We start from the raw sequence: 17,328 nt of genomic DNA on the forward strand, positions 1-17,328 counted from the left end.
AAGTGCTCTACTGCTGAGTTACCACCCCAGCTCTTATACTCTTGAAAATCTCTAAAAGAGTGAATTTTTAAGTGCTCTTATCACAAAAAAGGTATGTGAGGTAATATGTAGGTCAATTAGCTTGATTTAGTCATTCCACAACATATACATATTTCACAATACATTGTGCACAATTAATATATACAATTTTATGTACAATTTTTATCTATAATTTTTATGCATGATTCCATGTATATGAGTTATCTAAGATAATTATGCACATAGAAGCAGGGAACAGAATGGTGATTGCCAAGGGCTAGTGAATGGGGAAATGGGGAGTTAGTGGTTAATAGGTATAAAATTTCAGTTATGCAAGATGATTAATTTCTAGAGATCTGTACAACACCATGCCTAGAGTTAACAATACTCTATTGCCTGCTAGAAATTTAAGAGAGTAGATCTTCTGTTAAATGTTCCTACCATAATAAAAATTATTTTAAAGAGATGGATATGTACATTTTTAAGTTTTACAACCAGATGTTTTCGCACTGTGAGATAGAGTCTTTAAAAATGCAGAGAAAATTTTGAAATGGAAGCCAACAATCTGGACTTTATTCTCATTTCTGGATTACCTGATAATAGTATCAATAATTCTGGGGCCTGAAAAAATGCATACCAATTGGGCTAACCTCATTTTCATTTGTAAGTAAATTGCTATTCAACTGATTGACAAACATTTCAGTAGATTTTGTTATGGGATTTTTTTCATTCACATTGATTATCTTTTTGCCAAAATATAATTCATTTTCAACATGCTTCTCAGGAAAAGGTACATGGGCACATACATAGTAGATGGCAAATTACTGAACAGTTCATAAATGAAAATTTTCTCTTTTACAACTCGATATTTGAATAGCTATGGAGAATAAAATTGGCAGGCAGTAACAAAATCATAGCTGAGAAAACCATGGCAAAGTACACCAAAACCACTTCCCCTATCGCCTTTTAGATTTGTGCCACAAAATATATGATACCATCTGATATGCTTATGTAAACCTCATTGTTTAGAAAAATGTATTCACTCTGCTTCTCTTTTGATCCTCACAACAATCCTATGAATAGATAATACTATCCAGATATCACAGTTAAGGAAACTGATATATAAAGAATTTATATGAGTTGCCCATTTATCACACTAGGAAAAAAGGCAGTTCCAAGACTTAAATATAAGTTTGCTGTGGTCTCTTTTTTTTTTTTTTTTTTTTTTTTTTTTTGCGGTGCTGGGGATTGAACCCAGGGCCTTGTGCTTGCGAGGCAGGCACTCTACCAACTGAGCCCAGCCCCAGCTGTGGTCTCTTTACCACCCCAGAGCTGTTGTCCATTATTTCCTAAAGACAACCTTGTAGCAACAGCCTATTGCTCCATTAATAACTAAACCATCCCTATTAAAAGTCCGAATGAGATATTTCTTTCTTCTTCCCTTCCTTTATTTCTTTTTCTATTCTTTTTTTAATATAGGGTCTTCCTATATTGCCCAGGTTTTTCTCAAACCTGTGGCTTCAAGGGATCCTCCTGCCTCAGCTTCCTAAGTAGCTAAGACTACAGGTGTGTGCCACCATACCAAGCTCAAATGAGATATTTCTTATGCTGAATTTCTCTCCAGTGGAAAGAAGTATAGTAAGCGTGACAATTTAAAAATATTTTGAAATTTTAGTTATGATGTCTCAGAATGTGTATTCTGAATGTGTATTCAGAATGTGTGAATAAGAACAGATCAGTTATGTGGTTGTCTGGTCTAGGTAAATAAATTAGGCATTAAGCCCTGTAAGTGTTTTATTTGTGGAAGAAGCAATATATCATAAATATATGATTTGTGTCATTACATAGTAATAATTGTATGCAATAATGATATTGCTTATCAGATATTGAGCATCTACAGTATGCCTAGACTCTGCTGAACACACTATATACAAGGTATAACTTACAGAGGATTCCATGAGGAAGTGTAGAAGTTCAATAACTGATAGGCAGATATCAGAATGTGTATCTTCCTATGAGTAACTCACTATTACTCTCGCTTTAGAGATCAAATATTCAGGGTCCAGAGAGATTAAATAACTAACTTGAGACTGCGTAAGTAGTATATGGAAAAACTGGAATTTAAACATAGCCTATCTGACTTTAAAATAAATTTTATTAACCAAGATGCTATACTGATTCTAGCATAAGGGGAGCATTTTCATTTCAAAAATGAAAGGAGAAATTTAAAACATAAAATAAAACAAGAATAAAAACAGGAACATTTAGTCAAATTGCCAGTTATTTTGAAAACAACTTTATAAGGATCATTTCCCAATAGGTAGTTTTATAGAATTTTCTTTATCTCTCTGTCTTTTGCTTACTCTTCTTAAAAAATATTTTCAGCTGTAGATGAACACAATATCTTTATTTATTTCTTTATGTGGTGCTGAGAATTGAACTCAGTGCCTCACACATGCTAGGCAAGTGCTCTAACACTGAGCCACAACCTCAGCCCCATGCTTATTCTTGGTCTAACTTTCACATATGTACACTTCGCAGTAGACAAGAATATATTTACAGGCTGGGATATAGCTCAGCAGCAAAGCATCTGCCTTGCATTCACAAAGCCCTGGGTACAACCCCCCAGTTAAAAAAAGAATATATTTATATCTATGCATGTATATAGGTACATGCATGTATGTATATTGAATACTTTCTAGTTCATATTCATTTTTTTTAATTTTGAAGAAATTGTAAGTACATAACTGATACTTCCAATTGCAATTCAACCCTACAGAGTACTTCCTGCCTTCACCCATTGTATAATTTTCTCTCCCTTTTTCCAGTGAAAAGCTTGGTTTCTGACATTAACTCATTTACTCCATTACAAATAAAATAATTTGAGAAATTCTGCATTTATCCTACTACATAAAACAACCAGGTTAAAAAGTTAAAGATTTGGGTACAGTTCTTTCTATGTCTAGATTGAGGATGTATAGATAAGGTGTTGTGTTCAAAAGTTACATGGGTTAGGTATTTTCAATGTAGTTGGGTTATTCATTTGAAATACAGTTGGGTTCATTTGTTTGTTTTCATTAAGTTTTTGGTCTACCTCCACCTCCACCCCTGCCATCTTTGTTCATTCAACTTTATTAATGGAAATGAAAAACATTGGCATGATTCCTAAAGTTAAAACTATAAAATGCAAACAACCTAGGTGTCCATCAACAGATGTATGGATGAAGAAAATGTGGCCTATATACATGATGGAGTTTCATTCAGCCATAAGGAAAAATGAAATTATGTCATTTGCAGGAAAATGGGTAGAACTTGAGAACATTATGTTAAGTAAAATAAGTCAAACTCAGAAGGTCAAGGGTAGTAATTTTTTCTCTCATATGTGGAAACTAGAGAGGAAAAAGGAAAAGAAAGGTCATGGGGAGGAGGGAATCTTGTGAAAATCAAAGGAAGATCTGTAGAGGAAAGAGACTGGGGGAGGGAAGAGGAGAGGGAAAGGGGAAATACTGGTGTTTTAGTCAGCTTTATGTCACTGTGACAAAAAGACCTGATAAGAACAATTTAAAGGAGGAAAAGTTTATTTTGGCTCACAGTATCAGAGGTCTCAGTCCAGTGTCTGCTGACTCCATAGTTCTGGGCCCAAGATGAAGCAGAACATTATGTTAGAGGAGCTCGGCAGAGACAAGCAGCTCAGGAAATGACAACCAGGAAGCAGAAAGAGAGAGAGAGAGAGAGCTCTGCTTACAAGGGACAAAATAAAAATCTGAAAGTCACCTACTTCCCTCAATGACCTACTTCCTCCAGCCACATCCTACCTACCTATAGTTACTACCTAGTTAACCTGAATCAGTTGACAAATCTGATTGGGGTACAGTTCTCACAACCCAATCATTTTACCTTTGAACCTTCTTGCATTGTCCCACACATGAGCTTCTGGGGGACACCTCATGTCTAAACTATAACAACTGGAGAATGATATTGGCCAAATTATATTGTTATATTTTGTGCAGGTATGAATATGTACCAATAAATCCCACCAGTATGCACAATTATAATGCATCAATAAAAGTATGGAAGAAAATAAAAACCACAAAAATGTATATTCAGAGATGTATTACTCCCTCCCTCATGCCTTCCAATCTGTACCCTCACCTCGGAAAAAAAACTTAGATAATACATGGTTTGCATCCTGACAAAACTCAACCTTACCCAGCAAAATCTTATTCCTTGGCATTTAATTTTCTAGAGAGAGCAATTAGAAATAAATGTCTATAAAGTCTTTTTGTGAGGCTTATCACAAAAAAGGTTCAAAAGCACTATAATAATCTATTCCCCATAGTTATAATTTTGTCCTTTTAAGAATGTAAATAAATTGAATTATACAACATTTAACCTTTTAGGATTTGATTTTTCACCCAGCCTAATATGCTTGATATATATCCAAGTTTATTGTGCATATGAAAAATTCTTATTTATTTATTTACTTATTTATTTTTGTGGTGCTGGGGATTGAACCCAGGGCCTTGTGCTTAGGACGTAAGCACTCTACCAACTGAGCTATCTCCCCAGCCCTTCTTTTTTATTTTTAAGGAGTATTCCATGGTATGAATATACCAGTTTATTTAACCATTCATCCACTGAAGAGCTTATGGGTTGTTTTCAGTTTTTTTTTTTTCGGTGGGGGGTACTGGGGATCGAACCCAGGGCCTTGTGCTTACAAGGCAAGCACTCTACCAACTGAGCTATCTCCCCAGCCCCTGTTTTCAGTTTTAAAGATTATAAACAAAGCATCTACAAATATTTCTGTGCAGTTTTGTGTGTGTGTGTGAAAATAATATATTTTCATTTATTTGTTATATATGCCCCATGCAATTGCTGGGTTGTATGGTAAGTATATGTTTAAGTGTGTGTGTGTGTGTGTGTGTGTGTGTTTGCGTGCAAAGAAAGCAAGTTTGTTTGGTGAATGCTGACATCAAACATGATCCAAGAAAGACCAGATAGGAAAGGTGCTTTGACAGGGAGCTTCAGAAGCATTCAGAGCTACACAGGCTGGGCGAGGTGGCAAACACCTATAATCCCAGAGGCTAGGGAGGTCAAGGCAGAAGTATCTCGAGTTTAAAGCCAGCCTCAGCAACTTGGCAAGGCACTTAGCAACTTAGCAAGACTCTATCTCTAAGTAAAAATTTTAAAGGGTTGGGGATGTGGCTCAGTGGTTAAGCACCCCTGGGTTCAATCCCTGGTACCAAAAAAAAAAAAAAAAAAAATCTCACACAGTGAAAGGTACAGGCTCAGGGGCTACCAGGAATGTCCTGTCATTCACTGCCATCTGGATGAGCTCATCATAGGTGATACAACCGTGGGTGTCCTCGTGCCCTGACACCAGTGTCTCTACTTCCTCCTCTGTCATATTATCATCCAGTGTGACAAGGACATGGTGGATTTCAGTACCCATGATAGTACCATTCCTTCCTTGCCAAACCCCTGAAGACCTCTGGCATAATCCTTATAGATTCCCTGGTGCTTGTTCTTGGTCACAGTCTGCAGGATGGGCAGGAAGTGCTCAGAGTCCAGCACCTTCACATTCCTCTCATCATTCTTGGGGTTCCCCAGGACATTGAGCACTGGAGCATTGTTGGCACTTGCCACATCCCCACCCTGACTCTACAGGACCTTGTCATCGTACATTTGGTCCAACAGCTGGGAGGCCTCCTTGAATTCTGCAGTCTGGTCCTCTGTAAAATCACACGTCTTGAGTGCTCAGCCAGGTGCATGTTTAGTTTTATAAGAAACTGTCAAACTATTTTCCAGATTGTCTACCATTTTAGATTCCTGCCAGCAATGTACAAAAGATCTACCTTCTCCACATCCTCAACAGCATTTACTAACACCAGTATTTTTGTTTTATCCATTCTGATAGGTGTGTAATAATATTTCATTATGGTTTTAATTTGCATTTCCAAAATGGATGATGATGTTTAATGTCCTTGAAGATGCTTATTGGTAGTTTTTAGCACACAGATCTTTTATGCTCTGTTAGAATTATACCTAATTATTTCATTTTATTTGATGATCATAAATAGTATTGTTTCTCATTCTAGTTTCCACTTATTCATTACTAGCACATACAAATATTGATATTTAAGCTGGGCACGGTGTCACTTGCCTGTAATCCCAATGGCTTGGGAGTCTGAGATGGGAGGATGGCAAGTTCAAAGCCAGCCTCAGCAAAAGCGAGGCACTAAGCAACTCAGTGAGACTATTTCTCTAAATAAAATACAAAATCGGGATGGGGATGTGACTCTGACACAGTGGTAAAGTGCCCCTGGGTTCAATCCCCAGTACCAAAAAAATTGATGTTTATATATTTATCTTATGTCCAGTGATCTTGAATCTTGTAAGATGATTCACTTATACGTTCTTGGTACTTTCTTATAGATTCTGTGGAATCTTGTATTTATGCAACATGACATCTTCAAATAGGAAAAATTTTATTCCCTCCTTTTTAATCTCTGTGCATTTCATTTTTCTCTTGCCCTTTTGTACTGTCCAGGAAGGACTTCAAGTACTATGATGAATAGGTGGTGAAGGTAGACATCCTTGCCTTCGTCTTGGTCTTGTTCTAGGGAGAAAGCATTTGGTATTTTACCATTAATTAAGAAGTTATCTATTTAAAAAAAAAGAAATTATCTATAGATTTTTGTAAATGTTCTTTATCAAGTTGAGGGCATTCTTCTTTATTCTTAGTTCAGTGAGGGTTTTTATAATGAATTGGTATTCAATTTTGTCAAATACTTTTTTGTGAATCAGTTAATATATATGTTTTCTTTAGCCTATTAATATAGTAAATTAATGGATTTTTGATATTGAACCATTCTTGCATTTCTGGAGTAAGCTCCACTTGATTGTGGTATATAATTCTTTTAAAAGGTTGCTGGATTAATTTACTAATATTTTCTTGAGGATTTTTGTTCCTTCGTTCATATGATATACAGGTTTACAGTATCCTTATTTCATTATTATTTTTTACTACCTTTGCCTATTGTTGGTCTCAGAGTACCACTGGTCTCACAAAATGTGTTGGGAAATGTTCCTTCTACTTCTGTCTTCTGGAAGAAATTATGTAAAACTGATGTCAGTTCTCTAAATGTTTAATATAATTTGCTACCTCATGCTTTGAAATTTCAAATATCTTTTATGAAAGTTTAAAATTACAAATTCATATTCTTTAATAGTTATAAAATTATTAAATTTATGTATTTCACTCTGGGTGAATGTTGGTATTTTGCAGGGTTTGAGCAATTGATCAATTTCATCTATACTGTCAAATTTCTGTGTATAGAGTTATTCACAATAATCTCTTATCTTGTTAATGTCTACAGTATTGGTAGTGATACACCTTCTTTAATTTCTCATGTTAATAATTTGTGTCATCTTTCTTTTTCTTCAGCATACCAAGAGATTTATCAATTTTAGGGTTGGGGATATAGCTCAGTTGGTAGAATGCTTGCCTAGCATGCACAAGGCCCTGGGTTCAATCCCCAGGACCACCAAAAAAAAAGAGAGAGAGAGATTTACCAATTCTATTGGTCTTTCCACATAACCAGCTTTTTCATTCATTGATTTTTCTCTGTTGATTTTCTATGTTCAATTTCATTGACATCTGCTTTTATCTTTACTATTTCCTTTGTTCTGTATACTCTGAGTTAATTTTTCTCTTCTTTTTCTAGTTTTTTGTTTGTTTGTTTGGCACTGGGGATTGAACCCAGGGGCACTTAACCACTGGGCCACATTCCTAGTCCTTTTTTTATATTTTATTAGAGACAGTCTCACTGAGTTGTTTAGGGCCTCGCTAAATTGCTGAGGCTAGTTTAAAACTCATGATCCTCCTGCCTCAGCCTCCAGAGCCACTGGGATTATAGGTGTGCATCAGCACTCCTGGCTTTTTCCTAAATTTTTGAGATGAGACATGGACTGAGAGCTCTATTTATTGCTATACATTTCATGCAGCTGAACATTAGCTGCATCCCACAAATTTTAATATGTTGCCTTTTTTCTTTGATACTGGATATTGAACTTATGGACTCTCGAACACTGTCGCAAGCAGTGAGTAAGAGACAAATCAAGCTTGGTTCCAACAAGTGGATTTTATTCATGCAATGCACACTCAACTTAACATTCCTAATAATAGCAAGTCACAAATACATTGAAGATTCACTCTGTCGTTCACCTAGAGTCAATCCCCATGGACTTACTCAATGCAACATCTCTTAGCCAAGAAGTCAGTCAGCAAGACCGAGGGGATTCTTAACCGTAGCCTCTCTTAGGTCCTCGGATGTCTTTGGATGTCCTCGGCTGTCCGATAAGCTGGAGGCTGGGTGAGAGTCGTTGCCACGGGAGAGGTGGTCAGTCGTCTGGCCTCGGTGACAATGGTCCATCAGCAATCAGTGATGGAGTGGACAGCAGCCAGGGCAGTCAAGAGACAGAGCGACATGGAGTCCTCTGGTCACGGTGCTGCTGACAGTTTGCTCCAAAAGTCCAGGGGTTTAAGTCGTGATTTTCAGCCAGTCATGCTCGGGTCTTCATTGATAAAGACCAGAACACGACTAGACTAGGAGCCCCCACTCAAATCATAGATCAAGGTTCACATCAGCATTGTTCAGGAGTGTCATCCTGCCACCCAGTGCGTTTGTCATCAGGTGCCTTTTATGATTTTAGTTTTACAAGTCCAGGCAAATACCAAATACAGCTTATTATTACCACATAACATGCAACTATATCAACTCCTATTATTTCCTCGTCTCATTACAAACACTGAGCCAACATCCCCAGCCCTATTTTGTGTTTTATTTAGAGAAATGGTCTCATTGAGTTGCTTAGTGCCTCGCTTTTGCTGAGGCTGGCTTCGTGATCCTCCTGCCTCAGCCTCCTGAGTCTGTGGGATTATAGGTATGCACCTCCGTGCCTGGCAAAATGTTGCCTTTTCATTATTATTCCATTCAGCATAGTTTTGATGTTCTCTGAGACTTCCTTTTTTAGTCATTAGATTATTTAAATGTGTACTATTTAATTGCCAAGCATTAGGAGATTTTTCCTTTGGCTCTCCATTGTGGATTCCTAGTATGACACCATTATGGTCAGAGAACAATCTACTGTGACTTTAATTCATTTAAAATGTTTGAGGTTTTTAAAAATTACCATGACCTAGGATATGGTCCACTTTGGTCAATGTGTCATGTGTTTTCGGGAAAGAACATATGTTCTACTATTGTTGGGCAGAGCATTAGATTCAGTGGTTAATGGTTGTACTAGCTTTCTATGGCAACTATAAAAAATAACCACATACTTAATAGCTTAAAACAACACAAATTTATCATCTTACAGTTCTGTTATTCAGACATCTAAAATGGATCTCACTAAGCTAAAAATAACAGGGCTGCATTCCTTTCTGGAGACTCTAGGGGAAAGCCCATATGCTACCCTTTCCAGCCGTCAGAGGCCGCCCTTGTTGTTTGGCTCATGGTCCTCTTGCTCCATCTTCAAAATCTGCTGTGGATTGAGTTCTCTCCACTTCACGTCACTCTTAACCTTCACTTCTGTCTGCTTCTTCTACAATTAAGGACCACTGTGATTACATTTAGCCTGCTCAGATTATAAAAAATTATCTCCCTATTTTATGACCAAGTGGTAAGCAACCTTAACTCCATTGGTTACTTTATTTTCTCTTTGCCAGGTAATATAAAATATTCACAGGTCCTGAAAATTGAAGCATGAGTGTCTTTGGGGAGCTGTTTTTCTGCTGACCACAAGGTGGTTTTTGGTTCTTAATGTATTCATGCTGATATTCTATCTAGTATTTCTATCAATAGCTGAAATGGAGATTGCTAAAATCTCCAACTATCATTGTGGATTTGTCTATTTCTCCTTTCATTTCTATCAGTTTTTGCTTCATTTATTTTGAAGCTCTGCTCTTTGGTGTAAAAACTTAGAATGACTGTGTCTTCTTGGTGTATTGAACCTTTTGTCATTATGCAATATCCCTCTTTATCTCTGGTAATATTTGCTCTGTGATCTACTTTATCTGGTTTTAATATAGACACTACTGCTTTGTTTGACTAATGATTACATGATATATCTTTTCCTTCCTTTTACTTTCAGTCTTCCTATATTGGTATATTTAAAGTGAGTTTTTGTAGAATATATAGTGGGGCCATATTAATTTTTCTACTCTGCCAATCTATCAATAGATGTGCTTAAATTTACATTTAATAACATTAATACCCTGGGGCTTAAGTCTTCAATCTTATTATTTGTTTTCTTATGACTCATTTTCTTTTTCTTTAAAATCAACCATTTTGAAGTATACAATTCAGTGTCATTTAGTACATTCAGTGTTGTGCAACCATATCTGTATGTAGTTCCAAAATAATTTCATCACTACAGAAAGGAATTCCGTGTCCATTAAGCAGTCTTTCTCCATTCCTTCATCACCCCACCACCCCACCCCAACCTCTGGTAAACACTAATCTATTTTCTCTCTTTATGAATTTCCCTATTCTGGGTATTTCAAATAACATGTGACCTTTTGTGTCTGGCTTCTTTTACTTAGCTTGATGTTTTCCAGGTTAATCCACATTGGAGCATGTGTCAGTCCTTCATTCCTTTTTAAAAATTAAATTACTATTTCAATAATTACAATAAATATGTCAACATATATCTGCAGACCAAGTAATTCTTAAATTGTATGTTTCAGATTTAATCAATTTCATAACAATTCTTTGCGAACTGCTACATGCAGATTTCAACTACAAGATTCCTACTTTGCCTGTTTTTCTTTCATTTCTTACTTCTTTCAGATAGAGTTCAATGTAGAACTTGACCTCCTGCTAGTTTGTTCTCTGCTCTAAAAGCAAGATATGCTGCCTCATGGTCAGATCCAGTGCTGTCTTAGTGTGAAACATCCTATCATTATAAAAGTCTCAGAAAGCCTTCTTATGACTTCTTTTATATCTTTATCCTCACCTGTTGTGTTTTTTTCACATTAAACTCATTTATGAAATACCACAGTATTGTAATACCATTTTCAATATCATCAGACTACCAGTCTGACAATGCAACAGTAGGCTTGCTCACCATTTTGAAACAAGAGGCTAAATTTTTATTTTTAATTCCCAAACAATTGTATATATCTATGGGGTACAATGTGATGTTGTGATACATGTATACATTGTGGAATGTTTATATCAAACTAACTAATGCATTTTCCACTTCACATAAGTCATTTTTGTAATGACATTTAAAATTTATTCTTTTAGCAATTTTGAAACAAGTGACGTATTATTTTCAACCATGATCATTATGCTATGTGATAGATTGCAAACATTTATTCCTCCTGTCTAACTGAAACTTAGTACCCTTTGGTCACATCTCTTCATTTTCCAATTCACCTGTAGCCTCTGATAACCACCATTCTACTCTCTGTTCCTATGAGCTTCACTTTTTTAGATTCCATATATGGGATGACATCACGGAATATTTGTGTCTCTGTGCCTGCGTTATTTAACTTAATATAATGTCCTCTACTTTCATCCACATTGTTGCAAAGGACAGGATTTTATTATTTAGGGCTGAGTACTACTCCATTGTGCATATATCCTACATTTTATTTACCTACTCATCTGTTGATACTCACTTAGGTTGATTTCATGGCTTGGCTATTGTGAATAACACTGCAATAAACAGGGGAATGCAGACATCTATCTCTTCAAAATATTGATTTCCATTATTTTTAATACATACAAAGAAATGGAATTGCTGGATCATGTGATAGCTCTAAGTTATTTTGAGAAATATCCATACTGTTCCCCATAATGGCTACACTAATTTATATTTCCACACATGCTTGCTAACAACTTTCTTCACAGCCTCACAAGTACCATGCTGTCTTTCTATTTTTAAAATTTTTTAGTTGTAGATGAACACAATATCTTTATTTTATTTGTTTATTTCTTATGTGGTGCTGAGGATGGAACCCAGTGCCTCACATGTGCTAGGCAACTGCTTGACCCCTGAGTCACAACCCCAGCCCCATACCGTGTGTTTTGATTACTGTATTTTTTTTTGTACCAGGAATTGAACCCAAGGGCGCTTAATAACAGAGCAACATCCCCAGTCTTTTTAAATTTTATTTGGAGACAGGGTCTCACTGAGTTGGTTAGGGCCTTGCTAAATTGCTGAGGCTGGTTTTGAACTCGTGATCCTCCTGTATCAGCTTCCCAAGCCACTGGGATGACAGGCATTCACCACCATACCCAGCCTGATTACTATAGTTTTGTAGTATTTCTTTTGTGTGTGTGGTGCTGGGGATCAAACCCAGGGCCTTGTGCTTGCAAGGCAAGCTATCTACCAACTGAGCTATCTCCCCAGTCCTTGTAGTATATTTTTTTTATTTATTTTTATTGTAAACAAATGGGTTAAATGTTGTTTCTGTTTGTACATGGAGTAATAGCACACCATTTGCATATTCATACATTTATATAGGGTAATGATGTTTGATTCATTCCATTATTTTTTTCCTTCCCCCCCCACCCCTCCCACCTCTCTTTTCCCTCTATACAGTCCCTCCTTCCTCCATTCTTGCCCCCCTCCCACCCCCCATTATGTGTAATCATCCACTTAACAGTGAGATCATTTGTCTTTTGGATTTTTGAGATTGGCTTATCTCACTCAACATGATATTCTCCAATTTCATCCACTTGCCTGCAAATGCCATAATTTTATTATTCTTTATAGCTGAGTAATATTCCATTGTATATATATATATATACCACATTTTCTTTATCCATTCATCAATTGAAGGGCATCTAGGTTGGTTCCACAGTCTGGCTATTGTGAATTGAGGAGCTATGAACATTGATGTGGCTGTATCTCTGTAGTATGCTGATTTTAAGTCCTTTGGGTATAGACCAAGGAGTGGGATAGCTGGGTCAAATGGTAGGTCCATTCCAAATTTTCTAAGGAATCTCCATACTGCTTTCCAGAGTGGCTGCACTAATTTGCAGCCCCACTAGCAATGTATGAGTGTACCTTTTTCCACACATCCTCTCCAACACCTATTGTTACTTGTATTCTTGATAATCGCCATTCTAATTGGGGTGAGATGGAATCTTAGTGTAGTTTTGATTTGCATTTCTCTTATTACTAAAGATGGTGAACATTTTTCATATGTTTGTTGATTGCTTGTAGATCTTCTTCTGTGAAGTATCTGTTCATATCTTTAGCCCATTTGTTGATTGGGTTATTTGTATTCTTCGTGTAGAGTTTTTTGAGTTCTTTATATATTCTGGAAATTAGTGTTCTATCTGAGGTATGGTTGGCAAAGATATTCTCCCACTCTGTAGGCTCTCTCTTCACATTGATGATAGTTTCCTTTGCTGAGAGAAAGCTATTTAGTTTGAATCTATCCCAGTTATTGATTCTTGCTTTTATTTCTTGTGTTATGGGAGTCCTGTTAAGGAAGTCTGATCCTAAGCCAACAAGGTGAAGATTTGGACCTACTTTTTCTTCTATAAGATGCAGGATCTCTGGTCTGATTCTGAGGTCCTTGATCCATTTTGAGTTGAGTTTTGTGCAGGGTGAGAGATAGGGGTTTAGTTTCATTCTGTTGCATATGGATATCCAGTTTTCCCAGCACCATTTGTTGAAGAGGCTATCTTTTCTCCATTGCATATTTTTGGCACCTTTGTCTAGTATGAGAAAATTGTATTTATTTGGGTTTGTGTCCGTGTCCTCTATTCTGTACCATTGATCTACCTGTCTATTTTGGTGCCAATACCATGCTATTTTGTTACTATTGCTTTGTAGTATAGTTGAAGTTCTGGTATTGTGATACCCCCTGTTTCATTCTTCCTGCTAAGGATTGCTTTAGCTAGTCTGGGTTTCTTATTCTTCCAGATGAATTTCATGATTGCTTGCTCTATTTCTGTAAGGTACATCATTGGGATTTTAATTGGAATTGCATTGAATCTGTATAGCACTTTTGGTAGTATGGTCATTTTGACAATATTAATTCTGCCTATCCAAGATCATGGGAGATCTTTCCATCTTCTAAGGTCTTCCTCAATTTCTTTCTTCAATGTTTTGTAGTTTTTCACTGTAGAGATCTTTTACCTCTTTGGTTAGATTGATTCCCAAGTATTTTATTTTTTTTGAGGCTACTGCAAATGAAATTATTTTCCTCATTTCCCTTTCAGCTGTTTCGTTGCTTGCATATAAAAATGCTTTAGATTTATGCGTGTTGATTTTATAGCCTGCTATTTTGCTGAATTCATTGATGAGGTCTAGAAGTTTTCTGGAGGAGGTTTTTGGATCCTCTAAATATAGAATCATGTCATCAGCAAATAGTGACAGCTTAAGTTCCCCTTTTCCTATTCGTATCCCTTTAATTTCTTTGGTCTGCCTAATTGCTCTGGCTAGAGTTTCGAGGACAATGTTGAATAGAAGTGGTGAAAGAGGACATCCCTGTCTTGTTCCCGTTTTTAAAGGGAATGGTTTCAGTTTTTCTCCATTAAGAATGATGTTGGCCATGGGTTTAGCATAAATAGCCTTTACAATGTTCAGGTATGTTCCTACTATCCCTATTTTTCTAGTGTTTTGAGCATGAAGGGGTGTTTTATTTTGTCAGATGCTTTTTCTGCATCAGTTGAAATAACCATATGATTCTTATCCTTAAGTCTATTGACATGATGGGTTACGTTTATTGATTTATGGATGTTGAACCATCCTTGCATTCCAGGGGTAAACCCCACTTGATTGTGGTGCACAATTTTCTTAATATGTTTTTGGATACGGTTTGCCAATATTTTGTTAAGGATCTTTACATCTATATTCATCAAGGATATTGGTCTAAAATTTTCTTTCCTTGATGTGTCTTTTCCTGGTTTGGGTATGAGGGTGATATTAGCTTCATAGAATGAGTTTGGTAGGGTACCCTCCTTTTCTATTTCCTGGAATACTTTGATAAGTATTGGAATGAGTTCTTCTTTGAAGGTCTTGTAGAACTCAGCTGAGAGTCCATCTGGTCCTGGGCTTTTCTTGGATGGTAGATTTTTAATGGCTTCTTCTATTTCATTGCTTGATATTGATCTGTTTAAATCGTGTATGTCCTCCTGGTTCAGTTTGGGAGAAGCATATGTCTCTAGAAATTTGTCAATGTCTTTGGTAGTTTCTATTGTGTTGGAATACAGATTTTCAAAGTAGCTTCTCATTATGTTCTGTATCTCAGTGGTGTCTGTCGTGATATTTCCTTTTTCATCATGTATTTTAGTAATTTGAGTCTTCTCTCTCCTTCTCTTTGTTAGTGTGGCTAAGGGTTTGTCTATTTTGCTTACTTTCTCAAAGAACCAACTTTTTGTTTTGTCAATTTTTTGAATAGTTTCTTTTGTATCGATTTCATTGATTTCAGCTCTGATTTTAATTATTTCCTGTCTTCTACTACTTTTGCTGTTATTCTGTTCCTCTTTTTCTAGGGCTTTGAGCTGTAATGTTAGGTCATTTAGTTGTTGACTTTTCATTCTTTTCTGGAATGCGCTCCATGCAATGCATTTTCCTCTTAATACTGCTTTCATAGTGTCCCAGAGATTTTGATATGTTGTATCGTCATTCTCATTGACCTCTAAGAATTTTTTAATCTCCTCCCTGATGTTTTTTGTTATCCATGTTTCATTCAATAGCATATTATTTAGTCTCCAGGTGTTGGAGTAATTTCCCTTTTTTATTTTGTCATTGATTTCTACTGTCAGTCCATTATGATCTGATAGAACACAAGGCAGTATCTCTATTTTTCTGCATTTCCCAAGGGTTGCTTTGTGGCATAACATATGGTCTATTTTCGAGAAGGTTCCATGTACTGCTGAGAAGAAAGTGAATTTGCTCGTTGATGGATGGAATATTCTATATATGTCTATTAAGTCTAGGTTATTGATTGTGTTATTGAGTTCTATGGTTTCTTTGGTTTGATTTTGTTTGGAAGATCTATCTAGTGGTGACAGCGGTGCGTTAAAGTCACCCAGAATTATTGTGTTGTGGTCTATGTGATTCCTGAAATTGAGAAGGATTTGTTTGATGTACAGGGATGCACTATTGTTTGGGGCATAAATATTTACTATCGTTATGTCTTCCTGATTTATGGTTCCCTTAAGCAGTATGAAATGTCCTTCTTTATCCCTTCTGACTAACTTTGGCTTGAAGTCCACTTTATCTGATATAAGGATGGAAACCCCTGCTTTTTTACTGAGTCCATGTGTGTGGTAGGTTTTTTCCCATCCTTTCACCTTTAGTCTGTGGATGTCTTTTTCTGTGAGATGAGTCTCTTGAGGCAACATATTGTTGGGTCTTTCTTTTCAATCCATTCTTCCAGTCTTTTAATCGATGAGTTTAGGCCATTAACATTCAGGGTTATTATTGAGATATGATTTGCATTCCAAGTCATTTGGCTTATTTTTGGTTTTTAAGTTGGCTTGGTTTCTCCTTGGAGTGGTTTTTCTCTACGGTAGTTCCTCCCTTTGCTGACCTCCATTGTTGTTTTTCATTTCCTCCTCATGGAATATTTTGTTGAGAACATTCTGTAGTGCAAGCTTTCTATTTGTAAATTCTTTTAACTTTTGTTTATCATGGAAGGATTTTATTTCATCTTCAAATCTGAAGGTTAGTTTTGCTGGTTATAGGATTCTTGGTTGACAACCATGTTCTTTCAGAGCTTGAAATATGTTGTTCCAGGCCCTTCTAGCTTTTAGAGTCTGGGTTGAGAAGTTGGCTGCTATCCGTATTGGTCTCCCCCTATATGTAATCTGATGCTTTTCTCTCGTGGCCTTCAAAATCCTATCTTTATTTTGAATGTTAGGCATTTTCATTATAATGTGCCTTGGTGTAGATCTGTTGTGATTCTGTGCATTTGGTGTTCTGTAAGCCTCTTGTATTTGATTTTCCATTTCATTCTTCAGGTTTGGGAAATTTTGTGATATTATTTCATTGAATAGGTTGTTCATTCCTTTGGTTTGTATCTCTGTGCCTTCCTCAATCCCAATAATTCTTAAATTTGGTCTTTTCATGATGTCCCATAGTTCTTGGAGATTCTGTTCATGATTTCTTACCATCTTCTCTGTTTGGGCAACTTTATTTTCAAGATTAAATATTTTGTCTTCATTGTCTGAGGTTCTGTCTTCCAAGTGGTCTAGTCTTTTGGTGATGCTTTCCATTGAGTTTTTTATTTGGTTTATTGTCTCCTTCATTTCAAGGATTTCCATTTGTTTTTTT

At 36.3% G+C, this 17,328-nt stretch overlaps 1 non-coding gene and 1 pseudogene across 1 annotated transcript; both read right to left on the reverse strand.

Moving 5' to 3' along the window:
• Window positions 1-4,696: 4,696 nt before the first annotated feature.
• Window positions 4,697-4,770, reverse strand: Trnat-ugu (transfer RNA threonine (anticodon UGU)). Its single transcript has one exon. It is a non-coding gene; the product is annotated as a tRNA-Thr (tRNA).
• Window positions 4,771-5,284: 514 nt separating this feature from the next.
• Window positions 5,285-17,328, reverse strand: part of LOC124971660 (myosin light polypeptide 6-like) — a 46,714-nt pseudogene continuing 34,670 nt past the window's right edge.

The sequence above is a fragment of the Sciurus carolinensis genome, chromosome X, assembly GCF_902686445.1.
Source record: "Sciurus carolinensis chromosome X, mSciCar1.2, whole genome shotgun sequence".
NCBI lineage: Eukaryota > Metazoa > Chordata > Mammalia > Rodentia > Sciuridae > Sciurus > Sciurus carolinensis.